The sequence below is a fragment of the Ceratotherium simum genome, chromosome 1 (assembly GCF_057802395.1).
Source record: "Ceratotherium simum simum isolate JZ-2026a chromosome 1, ASM5780239v1, whole genome shotgun sequence".
In the NCBI taxonomy this organism is placed as follows: domain Eukaryota; kingdom Metazoa; phylum Chordata; class Mammalia; order Perissodactyla; family Rhinocerotidae; genus Ceratotherium; species Ceratotherium simum.
This window is the reverse complement of record NC_141900.1, coordinates 78,192,893-78,212,536: the sequence shown is the minus strand read 5'-3', so window position 1 is coordinate 78,212,536 and position 19,644 is coordinate 78,192,893. Positions and strand designations below refer to the sequence as shown.

At 34.9% G+C, this 19,644-nt stretch overlaps 1 long non-coding RNA gene across 2 annotated transcripts in view; it reads right to left on the bottom strand.

Moving 5' to 3' along the window:
- LOC147918252 (uncharacterized) overlaps nucleotides 1–19,644 on the bottom strand; it is a 708,236-nt gene that overhangs the window by 176,423 nt on the left and 512,169 nt on the right. The gene's annotated exons all lie outside the window — the stretch shown is intronic.

Below are 19,644 nucleotides of genomic sequence, written 5' to 3'. Positions count from 1 at the left end.
ACTTGCCGAAAAGTCAGGCAGTCTCCTTGGTGTAGGTGTCACCACAACTCCTTTTCCTGTCCTTTGCGAATGACAGGAAGGATTTAGAATCCTTTTCTAAATGTCAGCGTCAAGGGACGTGCGTCTCTGTGTGCGTCCCCTTCATTCTCTCTGCGCATCTCTGAGCATACTAAAATGGTTAAAGTAGTTAAAAGTGTCAGTGTGAGGGGTAAGTGATGTGGCGAGAGACTAGGAAATTGTCGCGGCCAACCGTTTTGTTTTTCGTGCACCCCGCCCCCCGGTCATTAGGAATCTTCCTTAAAACCAAACATATACCATTTCTAACCACTAGATGGCGTAAATGGCGAGAAGTTAAATCTACACCTAAGGTTTGGATGCTTCAGAGAGGTGAAGGATCAAAATGAACTGACCCAACGGAGCATCAGATCACGTAAACATCTTTAAATCCCCCACTCCCCACCCACCTTTCTAGTGTTTATATGAGATATACTACTCAGGCTTGAATCTGCATTTTGATGGATATGGTATAGGACGTGGCGAGTTTCCTGTTGAAATGCCTTTGAAAATTAAATCTAGATTACTGAATAATAATAATAAAGGTCTTTGGAAATAGTGAAGCTTCGTCTGTGTTTTTTACCTCTTTACGCCTGTGAAGTTTACCTCTTCACGCCTGTGAAGTTTACCTCCTCAAGGCTTGGTTTGACTGCTCTTGATTTGTAAAGAAAGTAGACTGTGATATACAGTCTTGAATTGAATTGACTTTCAGGCCCTACATCTTAGGCATGATGTGTTAACCTTAAAAATCTGAAATGGAATACCTCAAAAAAAACATATGAACTGAAAGATAGAATATATAGAAAATCACCAGAAAAGGGGAAAACAAACCTTATAATGTACAGGATTTTCTGTAGAGATGGAAAGGTATCTTTCTGTTTACTGGTGTAGAGGTTTAGGAAGTCCCGAGTTAGTAGCTAATGAAGTCAGACCTAATGCACCATGTAAATTTGGGAACATGGAACTGAGGACACCTGCTGTTTATCTGTTTGTATTAGTTGAGGTGAAAGATGCTTGTTAACATATCTATAGAGCCTGCATACCTGGAAAAAAAAAGCGTGTTAAGTGGAACCTGAAAAGGAGGGTACTACTTAACAATTACTATAAGAAAATTAACCCCTTCCTAATCTAGACCATAGCAGGTGCATCCAGAAAATGGAAAGCAATGAATATTCAACTGATGCCAAACTGGCGTGCCATCCTGTGGAGATGGGGCAAGCAACCTAAATGGAGCCTTTAAAACTTCCCTGTAGGAAACCGAACACTTACAAATATAAACGTAGACGGTTAACTCTACAAAAATCCCTAAATAAGCAACAATATAAAATCTGCAACTTTTAAAAAGGTTTTATGATCTGCTCTCCCCCACAAGCTTCTTGATATAGTGGAAAGAATGTGGGCTTAGAAGTTAAACACATCTAGATTCAAATTCTAGCCCAAGACATCACTCATCAGCTTTGTTTCATTTGGCAAATTACTTAACTTCTCTGTTTAGAAATTGTAGATAATAAAACAACTTTTTAGGCCTATTGTGAAGATTGAAAGGATAGTACTTCTGAACACTGATGTAGAACTTGGCACATGCAGAGGGTACTCAATATCAATCCCTATTTACTTTAATGCATAATGGAAATGCACATCATTTTATCCAGCCTGTATTTGAAATTCCCACAGATATTTTTGTATGTTTACTCTTGCCTCTGACTTCAAAAATTCCCTTGTTGTGATATACCGATGACTCTGATATTTGAATACTCATTCATGTGTTGAAATGCTATGTGAAGAGTATGTATATAAAATCCAGCAGAATACTCTATATGTTTCCCTTGCCCAGGTATTCCTGTTCTTCCTTTCTTATAGTCTCATTTTATATACTCTGCTTGGTTGATGGAAAATAAACTCATCAAGTTCAAAATTGAATTCATCACCCCTCTTCTTCAGTTGTTTACTCCTCTGTTTTCTCTCCTGAGGAATAAAGCCCAAGGAAGAAACCGGTGGTCATCATAGACCGTATCCTGTTCTTCACTACTTCCCCCCAGCAAACACACATACTCATCCAATAACCCAGTAAGTCTTCTGTATTCTACCCTCATTACCAGTCTATCCTTATACTACACCTGGAGTGATTTTTTTTTAACTATTTTGAGATATTTACAGATTCACATGCAGTTGTGAGCAACAATAGAGATCCTTTATATCTATCATCTTGTTTATCACAGTGGTAACATCTTGCATATTATAGTACAATATCACAACCAGGAAATTGACATTGATACAATCCACCAACCTTATTCAGATTTTACCAGTTTTACATACACTAATTTGTGTGTGTTTATACTTAGTTCTGTCTAATATTATCACACATGTATATTTGTGTGACCACCATTACAGTAAACATATAGAAGATTTCCATCACAAGGATCCCCTTCTATAGCTACAACTGTCTCCTTCCTTCCCCCTTCCCTATCCCTTGTCAACCACTAATCCGTTCTCCTCTATAATTTATCAATTCAGGAATGTTATGTGAAAGGAATCATGAAATGTAACCTGTCGAGATTGTCTTGTTTTACTCAGTAGAACTATGTTGAGACCCATCCAAGTTGTTGCATGTATCAATGGCTCATTCCTTTTTGTTGCTGACTAGTACCACACTTTGATTAAGCATTCACCCACTGGAGGACATTTGGATTGGTTTCAGTTTTTGGCTAATGTGAACAAAGCTGCTACGAACATTCATATACAGGTTATTGTACGAACGTAAGTTTTCATTTCTTTGGGATAAACACCCAAGAGTTCATTTGCTGGGTTGTATGATTTAGTTTTCTGAGGAGTTGCCATAATCTTTTCCAGAGTGGCTGTACCATTTTATATCCCACCAGTAAAGTATAGTTATGTGGTTTTTCAGCATCCTCACCAACATTTGGCGTTATCACTATTTTTTGTTTTAGCCATTCTGATAGTGTATACTGACATCTCATTGTGGTTTTAATTTGCATTTCTCTAATGGCTAATTTTGTTGAACATATTTTTATGTGCATATTTGCCATCTCTATGTTTTTTAGTGAAATTTATGTTCTTGTCTTTGCCCATTTTTTAATTTGATTGCTTGGGATTTTTTTACTGTTGACTTGAGAGCTCTTTATATATTCTAAATAATTGTCCTTTGTCAGATATGTCATTTGCAAATATTTTCTCCTAGTCTGTAGCTTGTCTTTTCATTCTCCTCACAGGATTTTTTTGCAAAACAAAAGTTTTTAATTCTATGAGGTCCAATTTATCAATTTTTCCTTTTATGGAACATGCTGTTGGTGTCAAGTCTAACAACTCTGCCTAGCTCTATGTCCCTAAGATTTTCTCTATTTTTTTCTAAATGTGTAATAGTTTTACATTTTAAATTTAAGTCCATGATCTATTTTGAGTTAATTTCTGTGTAAGATATGAGGTTTAGGTCAAGATTCTTTTTTTTTTTTTGCCTGTGGATATTTGGTTGCTTTAGCACCGTTTGTTGAAAATCCTGTCATCTTTCCTATATTGAATTGCTTTTGCACCCTTGTCAAAAATCCGTTGGGTATATTTTTCTGGTCTATTTTTAGATTCTCTATTTTGTTCCATTGATATGTATCTATCCTGTCACTAAAACCATGCTTTCTTGATTACTGTAGCTGTACAGTAACTCAACATCAAATAAAGTTATTCCTTGTACTTTATTTTTCTTTTTCAAAATTGATTTAGCTATTCTAGGTCCTTGCTTTCCTGTATAAATTTTAGAATAAGCTTGTTTATGTCTACAAAAAATTTTTCTGGGATTTACCAGGCATTGCATTACATCTATAAATCAATTTGGGAGAATGGACATGTATACTATGTTGAATCTTTCAATCTGTGAGTATGGTATATCTCTCCATTTATTTATCTCTTTTTTTATTTCTTTCATTAGCATTTTGAAATTTTCAGAATACAGATCCTGTACATGTTTTATTAGATTTATGCCTAAGTATTTCATTTTCTTTGGAGCAATTGTAAATATTAATGTGTGTTTTTTAAAATTTCAGTTTCCATATGTTCATTGTTAGTATATATAACTGCAATTGGTTTTTGTGTATTGATCTCGTACCTGGAATTTTGCTCAACTTCCTTATTGGTTCTTGGGGTTTTTATGTAGACAATCATGTCACCTGGAGATAGGGTCAGTTTTATTTCTTCCTTTGCAATCTGTATGCCTTTTGTTTAGATTTTTTTTAATGCACTTATAATCACATCACTATCCCTTTTAATAGTCTTCCATCTTTTTCAGAAATCATTTCTTAGCAGCGAATATACCACCCTTCAGGATCTCAACTTCCTCTACCCTTTAAGCTTCATCTCATGCTGTCTTACTATTACCTTACTTCTCAGTCTTGCTCAGCTATTTTTAGTTTGCAGAATTTGGTGTGTTTTATCTTGATTCTGGGTCGTGGTTCATGCATCTCTTTCCCATAGGTCTCAAGTACTCAGCTGAAGAGTCACATCCTCCAGGAACCATTGCCTAACCTCTTCAAAATGATGTCCACCTCAACTGCTCCATCAGAGACTAATTGCTTAGATGAGATTTGTGTCTTTCCTTCTTTTTCTTAGCCACTAGACTGTAATCTCTTTGAGGGAAGGCAGTGGTCTTTTATCTCTGTATCCTCAGTATCTGCCATTGTACTTGGCACATAGTAGAAAAACAGTGAATGTTTGTTGAACGAGTGAATGAAGACTCTAATAGCCAATATGTGCCTTTTTTCCCTTTATAGATTATTATTGTAACTCTCCAAAAGGTTCATAGAAAATCAAGCTGATTTACTACCAAAATGTACAATGGAAAACAAATTACCTGAATAATGAGACAAATGATCCACATCTGTATAGTTGTGTAAAAAGTGCTTTCTCAATATACTTAGTATAGTTGATGCTCAAAAAAGCCTTGTGAGGTGGGTGCTAATTCTTGCGGTTATTTTATCCAAAAGGAAACAAAGCTCAAGAAAGTTAAATAATTTTCCAAGATTATATCACACAACTAAGTGGCAGAAGCTGACTCATTCCCAAGCCTCTGACCCTAAATCACGTATCCTTTTAGGTCTATAAACACACTAATATCTGCAATAGTAAAGTCTTTTTGCCAATTTGTTGTTTTTAGTACTGGTAATGAATTTGCACAGGCAGGTGTATACTAACTTACTCATCCTCCTTGGTACATCTCTGTACGGTCTCTGGCCAGAGTAGGAGATCCAACTGTGGTCTCGGAGAAGGGGGACACTGCATCTGTTTATCCCGTTTTTTATTCATCCCATATTTTATACTAACTACCCCAGAGTGACAAATTTCAATATCTAGATTATATATTTCACATAAGACAAATTTAGTATATCTGACTACATTCTTAGAACCTCTTCTCAGACAACTCTTTCCGAGAGTATGTATTAGGTTATTTTCGCATAGTATCATTTTTATTTTTTTTGAAAAGTCCTTAATTAAGAAAAATTCAATCAACATGTAAAATGAACAAAATCTTTAGCCAGTCATTGCAATTATGTGTTTTAAATTTGGATTAAGGTAGGGCAACTTCACATTTTTATATATAAAAATTTTTCTTAAAATGACACATTTGGTTATACTGTTGAATATCAAGAATAAAAATCAACATTTTTACTCTAAAATATTGGATCACAAATTGCAAACATTTCCCCAAAACTATGATTCTGTAGACAAAGTTAGTTTATTTTTATTCACTTGTGGGTTCCATGTTGTTTTGAGTTTGGCAAATGTACTTTATTCAAAAGTAACTTTGGTTTGGATTCTTTATTCATTGGAAGATGTACACAAGCTGTCTTTTTTATTTTTCCTGCCTTTGTTCCCCAGGGAAATAAAATCTGACATACTAGTAAGACACAGGGGACATGAGAAAGTCGCAGTATAGGTAAGGCTAGTTAAATGCTTAAAACATACTTGAGATTTCAGATACCTCACAGTATCCCTAGAAGATGGTCGTCAAGGAAAGGGCAATGACCCTGTGTCTTTTTCTGGACCACTATTAAAAAGATAAGTTGGCAACTTGAGCTTAACTTCTTTTTTCCCTTTATTACATACTGTCAAAGTCCTTTTCAAAGTCTTTTTCAAAGGTTCTTCCCCTTTTTAGGTTTTAGACTTTGAACATCTATTAAAAATAACCCATTTTCAGGGACTTTATTCCTCATATACAGAAAATCTTACATATATTTTATACAATGAATTGACCTAGCTTTCCAAGTTCCCACAATTCTACCTTGAGACTCTCTCACAATCTATGGGATTAGAACTCTGAAAGGTTATTAAATTCTGTAAATAGATGTACAAAATCTAACCATCATGTTACACCTTCAATTCTGCCCTATGGGATGACCATTGTTATGAAGGAACTCAGTGGTTGTTTTAATATAAAGAATACATTTTTGTTATTCAAATATTAATGATCTCATGAATGGTGATGCGCATGTTGTTCCTATCATCTAAGAAAGCAGGAGGCAAATTAGAGGGGAAAATCAGTTTTTAACACATTCTTATTATTGATCACTTACAATGTGCAAGGCACCAAGTTGGACATTAGCATGACCCTGGTTATTCAAGATCAACCTGCCCTCAGGGAGCTTGACATCTCCGATGAAAAAAAGAGAAAGCATGGAAATCTCTTTTAATCCAAAATAACCCTGCTTGTAAATTTCATTTCAGAATATTTTCCCCAAATGTTTTATTCTGAGAAACCATTTATTTGTTAGAGATGGAAGAAGAGGGAAGATAAGAGGGAACATATAAATTTACTTCTTGGACTCATTATCATATTTATAATTTTGGGATTAATTGCTATGGAATAATTCCAGTGTCATAAACTGAGAATTGTGACCACAAATGAGAGAGAAGCAACGAGAGTTCCAAAGAAACAAAAGTCTTATTTTTCTGAAACTGAAGAAAAGTAAATTCTTGCATATGTTACCAACATTGGCAAAGAAGATAAATTATTTCTAAATAGTTTACGGTGGTTGAAAATCTTGAAGAAGTCTTATAAAGTTTTCATCATTTAAGAAGCCACATTCTGTGAGAAAATTGGCAATTAATTTGCTTGTTTACTTTCTTTAAAACTACTTGATATGCTCTAGCAAGCCACTTGGATACACAAAGTATATTTGCTTCATTATTTCTATACACAATTATGTAGTTGGCTTTAATAAATCACTCAAAATAGTAGAGTGTGAAGAAAAGCAGAACAAAACAATACTTAAAGATATTTGGTTACTAGAAGACCCTGTTTACCCCCCTTTTAGAAATTGATATTATGTAAATCTTGTTTGCTTGCAACTTAGCCTGCATTTGATTTTAATTTAAATAAAGAAAATTATTTAATAGAGGGTTATTAAACAGGTTTTTACATTGCAGCTGTTTGAGTCCCTCAGGTAAGCACTTCTTGAGAAAGCTTATTAAAGTTTGTTCTACTTACTTATGTTTAAATTCTTTTTCTTTCCCCCTTGTGTAAAACCTTTGTGGGCACAGAACTCCCCCTGACTTTAAAAAGAGTTCTATGTGTATAGATTTGTGGAGAGCAACATGCTTGGAAAGCTTATTAAGTAATTGCCTTTGATGTTTTCATCTATAGGTGTCTAATTTTCAATATCTTCTTTTTTAGAAACACGAATTATACTCTGAATAAAGAAATTTGGAAAGCTCAGCTTTTCTACTCTAGCAAAAGATTTCATAATAAGATGGGCATAAAGGATTAAATAAATATTTTAAACATTAAGACATATTTTATAATATATAAACATTTTAAACATCTAAAATATGAGAAAGAAGTTTGGACAACGCATGATGTGAGGTTAAGATACTATAGGGGAAGCAGGTATTGCTTGCATGAAAACAGAATTGTGAAGTTAGAGGAAAAAGGATTTAGAAAAGATATTCCAACATTGATCCCTGCTTCCTCAGACTGTGTCTGTTTCTATAACTGATTTAAAGAGAACATAACAAATACGCTTTATTTTATTATAGCCATGTGCAGGAGAAAGCTAAAAGAGAAAAGACTGACAAAAACTATTCCAAATAAAGGGTACAATAAAAAAGTAAATGAAAGATGGATATAAGATAAATTGTGAGAAAAAAAAGCATGTGTGACTGTTTGAATGTTGGGCTTGGAAGACTAAGGAGAAAAAGATAGGTAACACGGATTGTGAGCCCAGTGACTGAGAGAGTAAGTATAAGAAACGTGAAAACAGAAGGAAAACTTATTTAGGGAAAGAAGATGCCTCCTTCCATTCTGGCACGATAAGACAGAGGTCATAGTAAGCTTTATATGCAGGAGATAGTATGGTTTAATGGAAGACTTGAGTTTATAGTTCCAGATCTTCTAAAAGTTTACTTTTGATATTAAATATTTGGACACTAGTATCCTGTTGAGATCCCCAACTTCACCTCTGCTTCTCTTAGATGCAGTGAATTAATATTGAAAGGGGGAAAATAAAATCCTTTAAGAACCTATTAGAGATCCAGAGCAATAATACATTTCACTGGGGCTCGTATTCCACTTACTTAATAATTTCTGTCTCCCCAAGAGAGGAATAGATTTTCATCAAAATAACCAGCAGACTATTTGGTTAAAGAATATAAAAAATATTTAAGGTTCTCTTGTACTGATATAGTAGGAACACAGAGAATAGCAACATATATGTAGCCTATTAAATTATAAATATATAATTTAAATATGTATGTAAATCTCTCTCTCTCTTTTCTCTCTCTCTCTGCCTTCTGTCTCTCTCTGTCTGTCCATCTTAAAAACCATGAGTTCACCCTAATACTCCCAACCCAACCTTCTTATCATCTTCCTTTCCATAGTTATAGTGCCTTTCTCTTTCAATGAGAGGCCTGTTTCTCATTATCCTACATATGTTTACTTATTTTATTGATCCTCTTTTATGCAACCAATCACCCGTTGTTGCCACTCTTCCCCACACTTAGCCTCCAATACTCTCTGCTGGACACTGCTGCCACTGTCCACCTCCGTGTAGTCACCCTACTCTCCCTGCCCCCAAATCCAAAATCCTGCCTTGGTCCTCCCCGGGCATGGCTGCCCCCTTCACCTCTCTAGGCTCTGACACAACGTGCTGGGTCGCCTCCCCATAGGAGTGCCTTCTTCCTCACACTTGGGCTCCAACTTCCCATGCTGGTCTACTCCTACCCTGTGGAATCCCTCATTACCCTGCACAGTTCTAACACCCTGCTTTGGGCCACCACAGCTCACCTTGCCTCCTTTCCACCTTGCACGTGGACACATACTTTGCTCAGCCTTGCTTAATGCTATTAGGAATGAATTGTTCAGGAAAGAAAGAAGATAAGCTATATAGACTTTAAACCTTGGTTTAAAGAAAAAGAAGTTGATAATCTATTATTTAATTTTTCAATAAGCTTTTGCTAAGTGCCAACTACTTTCCAAATTTCAGGTAAAAAGATATTAGGGGTAATATGGGAGAGAAAGCTAAATATACTGGTAATGGTACTCCAAAGTATAAAATACTAAGAGATATATGGGCATGGAGGCACTGAAGATCAGCAGCTACCTCTCCAGGAATCAGAGATAGAATCCTTAGGTGGTTACTTCTTGTGTAGAAAAGAGTTACCATAGCAGGCCTGAGACTGCTATCTTGAGAAAGACCTGTTTGAGAGATTGGCCCTTGGTTGGCATCTGGAAACTTGGCCCTCATGCAATAGATAATTGATGAAGGTTCACTATGCCTACACTGTGCAAAAATATGGTTTATGCTAAACATCTTCTTGCCTTCTGCAAGTCTGGAGTGTTAGTACATGCTAGGCAGAGGATGCCTGTGTGACCAGCCCCCAGCTAGGTCTCTAATGCGCTTCCTTGGGCCGAAGCATTGCATACACGTTGTTGCATTTTGCTATTGGAGGAAGAGGACACTCTCTGTGACACTTCGTAGGATGGAGAGAGCATAAGGAAACCATTACATAGATTCCTGTAGACACTGTACATTTTTCCCATATGATCCAGCCATGTATCCTTATGACATCACTGTGATAAATCTTTGTGGTGAGTACGCCTATAATGCTGACTCTGGAGTCTTTCTAGCGAATCTCTGAGAGTGGGGATGGTCTTGGGGACACCCAACACACTCCTGAACTGAGTTTTAAGTTTGCTGAGCCAAATTTTGTCAAGTGAAGATGGCATTCAGGGCATTTCTAGGCGGAAGATAGAGCGTAACCAAAAGCATGGAAGTGGGAATCAACACAATGTTGGGGAGATGGAGGGATCCACAACTAATTCATTGTTTCCTAAGCGGTAAGTTAAAGGAAAGCAGCGTCAGAAAATATAAGCCCTTCTTATATTATAAAATATGAGTTCTTCTATTAAGTATTATTTCTTAATACTTTAGGAAGTATTCAGGATGACGAATAAGTGAAATTGAGTGAGTCAATGAATATTTGGGACAGTGAAAGAATGATAGATTTTTTTATCCTTATTATTCATACTTTTGAGTAAAAATAATTGTGCTGTCATTAATAAATTATTAATAGTCTGCAAAATTATTAACCAATTAGCTATTTGGTGTTCTACATTTTCAAAAACAGAATCATGTTGAGGTTCTCTTCAACTTAATAGTCCCTTGCAGTAGACTATGGTACATTTTTATCCTATTCATAAAGTCTGATAATATCAGAAGAGGCAATAAATTTGGCATTCTTTACTCAGTGATATTAGCATTTTGTTTTCTATATTTGGGGGCAGTTGTCAATTTAAGAACCACCTTATAAGTTTCAAAATATACATCTACAAAAAGAAATATATCACTTATGTATTATGTGCAATATGAAATATTGTGTCAACCACTTAAAATATAGTGTCTGTAACATATAGTGTCTGTATGGATGAGAGTGTTAAACATTTGCCTTTGAAAAACAAGGCCGTTCGTCTTCATTCTTTGTTAGACCACCTTAGGAAAAATATCAAGAGCAGTAGGTTAGAACTAAATCCATTTGTGGTGGATTTTTGCTGCCGTTATTTTATTTTGTATTTTTAATTTCAAGAACTTTTCGTAGGATATCATTTCAAAGTGAAACATTACTAACTCTGCAATTTAACATTTACCATAGAGTATTTCTAGTTTTTAAAAGACAAATCTTGTCTTTTGACAAGTTTTAAGGTATTTACTATATCTAAATAATTATTTGAATAAAATAAAATAGAAAAATATCATTTTAATAAGATTTTATATTATTTCATAACTATTTTTGTCCAACATAGCATTTCTATAAATAAGATGATGTTTCTGATATTTTAATAAATTTCAGTGTAAAAATATTTAAATTACAGAATTTCCTCTGAGTATACTGAGCCCAATGATTATAAATGACAATAATCAATGAATAGTTTTTTTTTTAGAACATATTTGAATATCTTAGCAGGAGCTTTTTAAGATTCATCATAGATAAATTTATGTTACCGATATATAAAATGGCTAATAATAATATCATACTCGGTGAGTTTTTACTCAATAATTTTTCTCACTCTGATTTTTATGTGCCTCTGCCTATTTAATGTTCCTCCTTGTCAATCACTCTTGGAATGAGCTCTGCATCATAATGCAGAGCAAATAATAAAACGTTTTTCATAGTTGTAGAATTTTCCTCAAAGCCTTATGTATTGCTTAGAGAAAATATGCTTTGCTTCCAGTCAATAAAATGGAAAACACATGGCTGAATCTGTTTCTTTGGATTGATAATGTCTGCAGGGACATTTTCATCTAGGAAAAAACATTAAGGAAGACACACCTACCTTGCAATCTATATTATAAATGAAGAAATTAGAATAATAGCTGCTTTGGGGGAGGATAGCATAGCACATTGTGAATCAAAATTAGAGATATTCCATGATATTTGAAAGAACACATGAAGATACATTTTTGAGATATTTAAATCAATGCCTATATCTCAGGTACTAGTAAAACATTGAACAAATGCAGGCAACTAAGTCAAAAATTGGTATACAAAGTTAGCAACACTGTTGAGGATCATCATAAGTAATATATATCTGAAATGAAACATGAATTGAGTGTGACGTAAAGGTATGTGTTATATTTTGAGATTCTTATAGCTTTAAATGTACAAAAATGTTTTTTGCTGCTTATGTATACTAACATTTTCATAAATTTGGGTAACAATTCTGACAAATTTCACTTTGAAACTTCTTTTTTTTTTTTTGGTGAGGAAGATTAACCCTGAGCTAACATCCATGCCAATCCTCCTCGTTTTGCTGATGAAGACTGGCCCTGAGCTAACATCCATGCCCATCTTCCTCCACTTTATATGGCACGCCAACACAGTATGGCCTGACAAGCGGTGCATCGGTGGGTGCCCGGGATCCGAACCCGGGCCGCCAGTAGCGGAGTGCGTGCACTTAACCGCTGCACCACGGCAAACATTTTTGATGCATATGTTTTTCAAATCCTTTATTGTCTTTGATTTATATGTATCTCGTTATAAATCATTATTATTTTATGTACTAAATACTATGGGCCAAGCCCTATTCTAAGCACCGAGAATACAGAAGCCAACCAAGCAGAGCAAGCGCTGCAGTTCTGGAGGCCACATTCGCATTACAAGGAAATGCTCTATAACGCAAGATGTACCTCTTACGAATGCTTTGTTTACTTTTGTTCAGGTTACTATTGCCTTTTAACAAACCACCTCAATACTGTGTGGCCTTAAACAACAACAATAATTTTGTTTTGCTTATAGATCTGTAATGTAGTTAGGGCTTGGCGAGGAAGGCTCGTCTCTGAGCCAGGTGACATAAACTCATGTGGCCGACAGTTGGTGCTAGTTGTTGGGTGGGGGCTCACAAAGGACTGAGGGCCTTTGGCCCCAATTCCTTTCCATGCAGACCTCTCCAGGTGGCCAGGTCTTCCTCACAGCACGATGGCTGGGTTCCAAGGGCAGGCATCCAGAGGGAGAGCCAGACAGAAGTTACGTTGCTTTTATGACTAACCTCAGCCACCACATAGTGCCACTCCACTTTATTATTACCTCAAGAGGTCCTTCCAAGGTCAAGGGGAGGGGATGTAGACTCTACCCTTTGATGAAGGAGCGTCAAGATTTAAAAGATCACGTGGGAGTAGAAATATTGTGGCAGTCATTTTTTAAGAGTACAGTCTATCACAACTATAATGTGTGGGAAAATATTACCATATTTCTCAGTTATAAACTATCACAGTGTTTATGAAAAAATTAATGAACACATGCTAAAGATGTGAATTTTTTAAAAAATTAAGGTCTCATATCAAAATAGCCTGTATAATAGAAGTGCAATTACTATAACTTGTCAGGACTCATTACTCAAAGCCTTATTAATAAACTGTGGTGCAATTAGGTATAAACTTCCATTCTAGCATGCTATTTTAGTTGTTGAAATGATGTTGTTATTTAAATGTAGTAAAATTCTATATGACCAATAGTTTGCTCTTAGTAGCAATGGTAAATTGAATAAATCAACCTGAAAGTTAGATATTATGATAAAACTCTTCACAATCAAAATTATAATAAAATAAATATGAAAGGTTGTACATGAATATATTTGAGAACAAGAGTTTACTCTCACATTTATGGGTGGGATTTAAAGCTATGTTTATTTTTTGTATATAGACATGAGAAAAGATGAATATATGCATAAAAATCATAGATTAGGGATTCTGTATGTACCACAGATATAACTTGGCAATTCCTTATTACTTGGAGATATCATTATGAAATTAGGATTGAGTTTGAATCAATTATTTTGCTTTTCAACATACATTTATCAAATGTTTATGAACAAAGAAATCTGTGTCACAGATTGTCAAACATCGCAGAGTCCCTACCTTCAAGGATTCTATAAGATAATAAAGGTAGTGGGGCTGGCCCCGTGGCTTAGTGGTTAAGTGCGCACACTCTGCTACTGGCGGTCCGGGGTTCGGATCCCTGGCGCGCACCGACGCACCGCTTCTTTGGCCATGCTGAGGCCGCTTCCCACATACAGCAACTAGAAGGATGTGCAACTATGACATACAACTATCTACTGGGGTTTTGGGGGAAAAAAAAAAGGACGAGGATTGGCCTTAGATGTTAGCTCAGAGCCGGTCTTCCTCGGCAAAAAGAGGAGGATTAGCATGGATGTTAGCTCAGGGCTGATCTTTCTCACAAAAATAAATAAATAAATAAACAAACAAACAAACTAAAGGAATCTTGGCTTAAAAAAAAAAAGATAATAAAGGTAGCAAAGTAAGTAAAAGCTAAGGCAGAAGGTATAAGCAATGTAACATGGGAGCAAAGAAGAAGGAGAAATGAATTCTGACCTGGGTGGAAAGATGAAGAGAAGCATAATGATGTATTAGGATGTGAGGGATCCTAGCAGGATGAGCCATTTTTAGATAATGAAGTGGAAAGCTTGGATGAGAAAAAATGGCATTTCTTCCTGAAGTAACAATGTGGCCGTTGGCTGTATGAGGTTTAATTGAATAGGGTAAAATAAGAATTTAATTGAAATACTTGTAGTATTTTCTGTGTTGAGTCAATGAAAAGATTACTGGTTACTTTTGTAAGTAAAGGTAAAGTGCTTGTAACAAGATACAAAGTTACTCTCAAATCTATCCATTCCTTTTCATTTCTATTCCTTCTAGAAACTCTCTTCTTCCATGTGACCTATGGCTGTAGTCTCCTAACTGGTCTCCTTGCAACAGATTCTCTTTCTACCTAGGCAAGGTCTACAGTGCACAGTGATATACTGGAAATGAAATATTAAAAAAAAATAAAACAGATTTACTTCACTCCTCTGCTGAATTTCTTGAAGAGCTCATCATTATCTGGAGCATAAAATAACAACGCTCTCTGCAATGGTTCCATTTCATTTCCTGCAATCTGCACATCTCCCTCCCCTCCCCATAACCCCAAAAACAACTATCAACACACATGTACTGTAATACAGCCATGTCAGAATACTTACAAATTTCCAAATTTTCTTTGTATATGTTGTGTCTGTATCCTCTGATTTCAATGCTATTTCTCTCCTTCTCTATCTGGCAACTTCTTACTCAAATATATTCTACTCTTTAAAATTTTCCTTTAAAATCATTAGTTGCATGCTTCCTCCTCTTTACTCCCATAGAACTTTATACCTGTATAATAGTATTTATCGTGTTTTAGATTCTGCAAGGATGGAATGGTGTTCAATTAATCTTTGCATCTCATTTGATAGACCCACAGTAGGTGCTGTCTTCTGACCCTTAATACAGTACTTTTCCCAGCTCCATTTCACACTACTTCTTGAGAAAAAGAAAACATGAGAAGCATTTATCAAGCGACTAAACATAATTTGAAACAAGCTAAGTTAAGAAAAAGTAATAAAACACCATCTTAAAAGAACTTTGACTCTATCCATCATTTTAAAGGCATGTTTATAGGCGTAGATATTAATGAAAGATTGCAGAATTGATTGAGGGACCTAAATGGCACTATAAAAAGAGTTTACTGGTATAAATTTAAAGTTAACATTGCTTGTATATGGATTTCTGCTATATAATTAGCCATATAACTTGGAACTGGAATTAAGGATGGTAAATGGTGGTGCTACGCTTTTCCAAATTCATTAGACTGTTATGCACCTCTTTCCTTGACACTTTGGTGATGTTATTCTTATCCATGAATAGAATATTGTTAGTGGATTGCCACTTATCAAGAATGTATTTTATGAAAGGAAAATATAATTTGACTTCAAATCACAAGCTGCAAAGTGTCTAGACTCTACATAGACCTATTCTCTCATCAATTTCAGTTTATAAAACATGCTTATTGTTGAATTTTCCTGTCTAGGCAAACTCTTATAATCTTTAGCAGGATTGCATTAAGCTGTTGAGCCCGTTCATATTTATAGTCAATAGGGATATCTCCAGCTAAATGTGATTTTATACTTATTTGAGCAAAATAAAAAATCGTCAGACAATTTACAACACCCAAAATGGCAATGATGGAGCTTGCATAATCGAACAAATGGATATTATACTGAGTCATAAATGTAAATTTTAAAAAGATGTGACAAGAAAATCATGATAAATGCTCAATTTACCAAAGTTTTTTTTAATGAAGTATAATTGACATGCAATATTATATTAGCTTCAGGTGTACAACATAATGACTCGATATTTGTATACATTGTGAAATGATGACCACAAAAAGTCTGCTCATCATTTGTCGCCATACAAAGTTAAGACAATATTATTGACTATATTCCCCATACTGTACTTTACCTTCCCATGACACTTATTTTATAACTGGAAGTTTGTACTTCTTGATGCCCTTCACCCATTTCACACCCCACTCCCTAACTCCTCTCCCCTCTGGCAACTACCAATTTGCTCTCGGTATCTATGAGTCTTGGTTTGGTTTTGTTTGTTTTACTTTTAAGTGAAATTGTGTGGTATTTGTCTTTCTCTGACTTATTTCACTTAGCATGATACCCTCAATGTCCATCCATGTTGTTGCAAATGGCAGGATTTCATTCTGTTTTATGGCTGAGTAGTATTCCATTGAATATATATATACCACATCTTCTTTATCCCATCCATTGATGGACACTTAGGTTGTTTCCATATCTTGACTACTGTAAAGAACACTGCAGTGAACATGGGGGTGCTTATATCTTGTCAAATTAGTGTTTTCGTTTTCCTTGGCTACATACCCAGCAGTGGAATTACTGGATCATATAGTAGTTCTATTTTTAATTTTTGGAGGAACCTCCATACTGTTTTCCATAGTGGGTCCACCAATTTACATTCCCACCATGTACGAGGGTTCCCTTTTCATCACATCTTTACCAACATTTGTTATTTCTTGTCTTTTTTAACAATAATCATTCTGACAGGTGTAAGGTGATATCTCATTGTGGTTTTGATTTGCATTCCCCAGATGATTAGTAATGTTGAGCATCTTTTTATGCACCTGTTGGCAATCTGTGTCTTCTTTGGAAAAATGTTTATTCAGATCCTCTGCCCATTTTTTAATCAGATTGTTTATTTTTTTCTTATTGAGTTGTATGAGTTATTTGTATATTTTGGATATTAACCTCTTATCGGATATATGATTTGCGAATATCTTCTCCCATTCAGTAGGTTGCCTTTTCATTTTGTTGATGGTTTCTTTCACTGTGCAGAATCTTTTTAGCTTTATGATTTTTGCTTTTTTCCCCCTTGCCTTTGGAGTCAGATCCAAAATAACATTGCTAAGACTGATGTTAAGGAGCTTATCACCTATGTTTTCTTCTAGGAGTTTCCTGGATTCAGATCTACATTCAAGTCTTTAATCCATTTTGAGTTAATTTTTGTGTATGGTATAAGATAGCGGTCCAGTTTCATTCTTTTGTATGTAGCTGTTCAGTTTTCCCAACACCATTTATTGAAGAAAATGTCCTTTCCCCATCATATATTTTTGCCTCCTTTGTTGTAAATTAATTGACCATATGTTTGGGTTTATTTCTGGGCTCTCTGTTCTGTTCCATTGATCTGTGTGTCTGTTTTTATGCCAATACCATACTGTTTTGATTACTATTGCTTTGTAGTATAGTTTGAAATCAAGGAGGGTGATACCTCTGGCTTTGATCTTCTTTCTCAAGATTCCTTTGGCTATTTCTGGTCTATTGTGGTTTCACACAAATTTTGAATTATTTGCTCTAGTTCTGTGAAAATGCCATTGGAATTTTGATAAGGATTGCATTGAATCTGTAGATTGCTTTGAATAGTATGCACATTTTAATAATATTAATTCTTCCAATCCATGAGGACAGATTATCATTCCATTTATTTGAGTCTTCTTCAATTTCTTTCATAAATGGTGTATAGTTTCAGTGTATAGGTCTTTCACCTCCTTGGTTAAATTTATTCCTAGGTATTTTATTCTTTTTGATGCGAATGTAAACGGGCACCAAAGGTTTTCAGGTTGGAGATATAAACAAATACAACAGCTTGTGAGTCACCCAGTCCAACAAGGTCATTTTAACGTGTGTATCATTCAGCTGGGCAACACAAATAAATTGTCTGGATAACATGTTAGAGAGTGGAGTCAGCCAGCACCACACACCACATGGTTCTCACTTTTGTGGGATGAAAAACTGGTTATATTCTGCTCTAGTCCCTAAATCATCTTCTGATGGAGTATCAGTAAAACTTGCTTGAGTTTTGACTTTTACAGTAATGTGCAAGATTTGTTTACAAGTCTTTGGGTGGAGACGTATATCTTCATTTCTCTTGAATGAATACCTAGGATAGGAATTGCTAGGTTTTATTATTGTATGTGTTTAGTTATTTAATAAACTGCCAAAAATGTTTTGCAAAGTGCTTGTAGAATTTATATTCCACTTGGTAAGGAACAAGAGTTTTAGTTGCTCCACAAACTCACCAATAGTCGGCATGGTCAATCTTTACAATTTTAGCCATTTTAGTGAGTATGTATCAGTATTTAGTTGTGGTTTTAGTTTGCATTTCCCTGATAACAAACGATGTTGAGTATTTTCACGTATGTCTTGTCCATTTACATAACTTTTTTGTAAGTCATCTGTTTAAATCCCTTGCCTATTTTGTATTGGGTTATTTATTTTTTGAGTTGTAAGTTTTTTTTAATATTTATCATACAAATTCAAAGTTTGATATGTGTATTGTGAATATCTTCTCCTGATCTATGGCTTGCCTTTTCATTTTCTTAATAGACTCTTCTGAAGATGAAGTTCAATTTATCAATTATTTTTCATGTTTATGCTTCTCATGCTTAAGAAATTTTTGCCTATCCCAAAGCCTTGTAGTTTTTTTCCTATACTTGGTTAGAAAATTTTATTTTATTTTAGTGTTAGCTTTTATATTTGGGTCTGTGACTTATTTTGAGTCCATTTGTATGTATAACATGAAATAAGGGTCAAAGTTTCTTTTTCTTCCATGTGAATATGTTATTTGTTCCAGGACCATTTATTGAAAAGACTTTTTCCCCCATCGAAGCACCTTGGTAACTTTTGAAAATTAATTGACCATATATACATACGTGGGTCTATTTCTGCATTCTATGTTCGGCTCCACTTATCTATAGTTGTATTCTTACATAAGTACTATACTTTTTTGACTACAATAATAGCTTTATGACAGGTAGCTTTATAAGTCTCAAAAGCAGGTAGCTAAGTCCTCCTACTGTGTTTATATTTTCAAAATTGTTTTGCCTATACCAGACCTGTTTTATAACCATATAAATTGTAGAATCATCTTGTTAATTTCAACATAAAAATCCTGTGGAAGTTTTGTTGGAATGGCAATAAATTTATAGATCAATTGGAGATAATTGTCAGTTTATGATGAATGAATATAGTATAGCTCTCTGTTTATTTAGTTCTTTAATTTCTCTCAGCAGTTTTGTAATTTGCAGAGTATTTTGTGAATTTATACCTAATTACTTTATATTTTTCAATGCTATTGTAAAGTATTGTTTAAAAATTTCCATGTTCAACTGTTCTTTGCTAGTATATAGCAATAC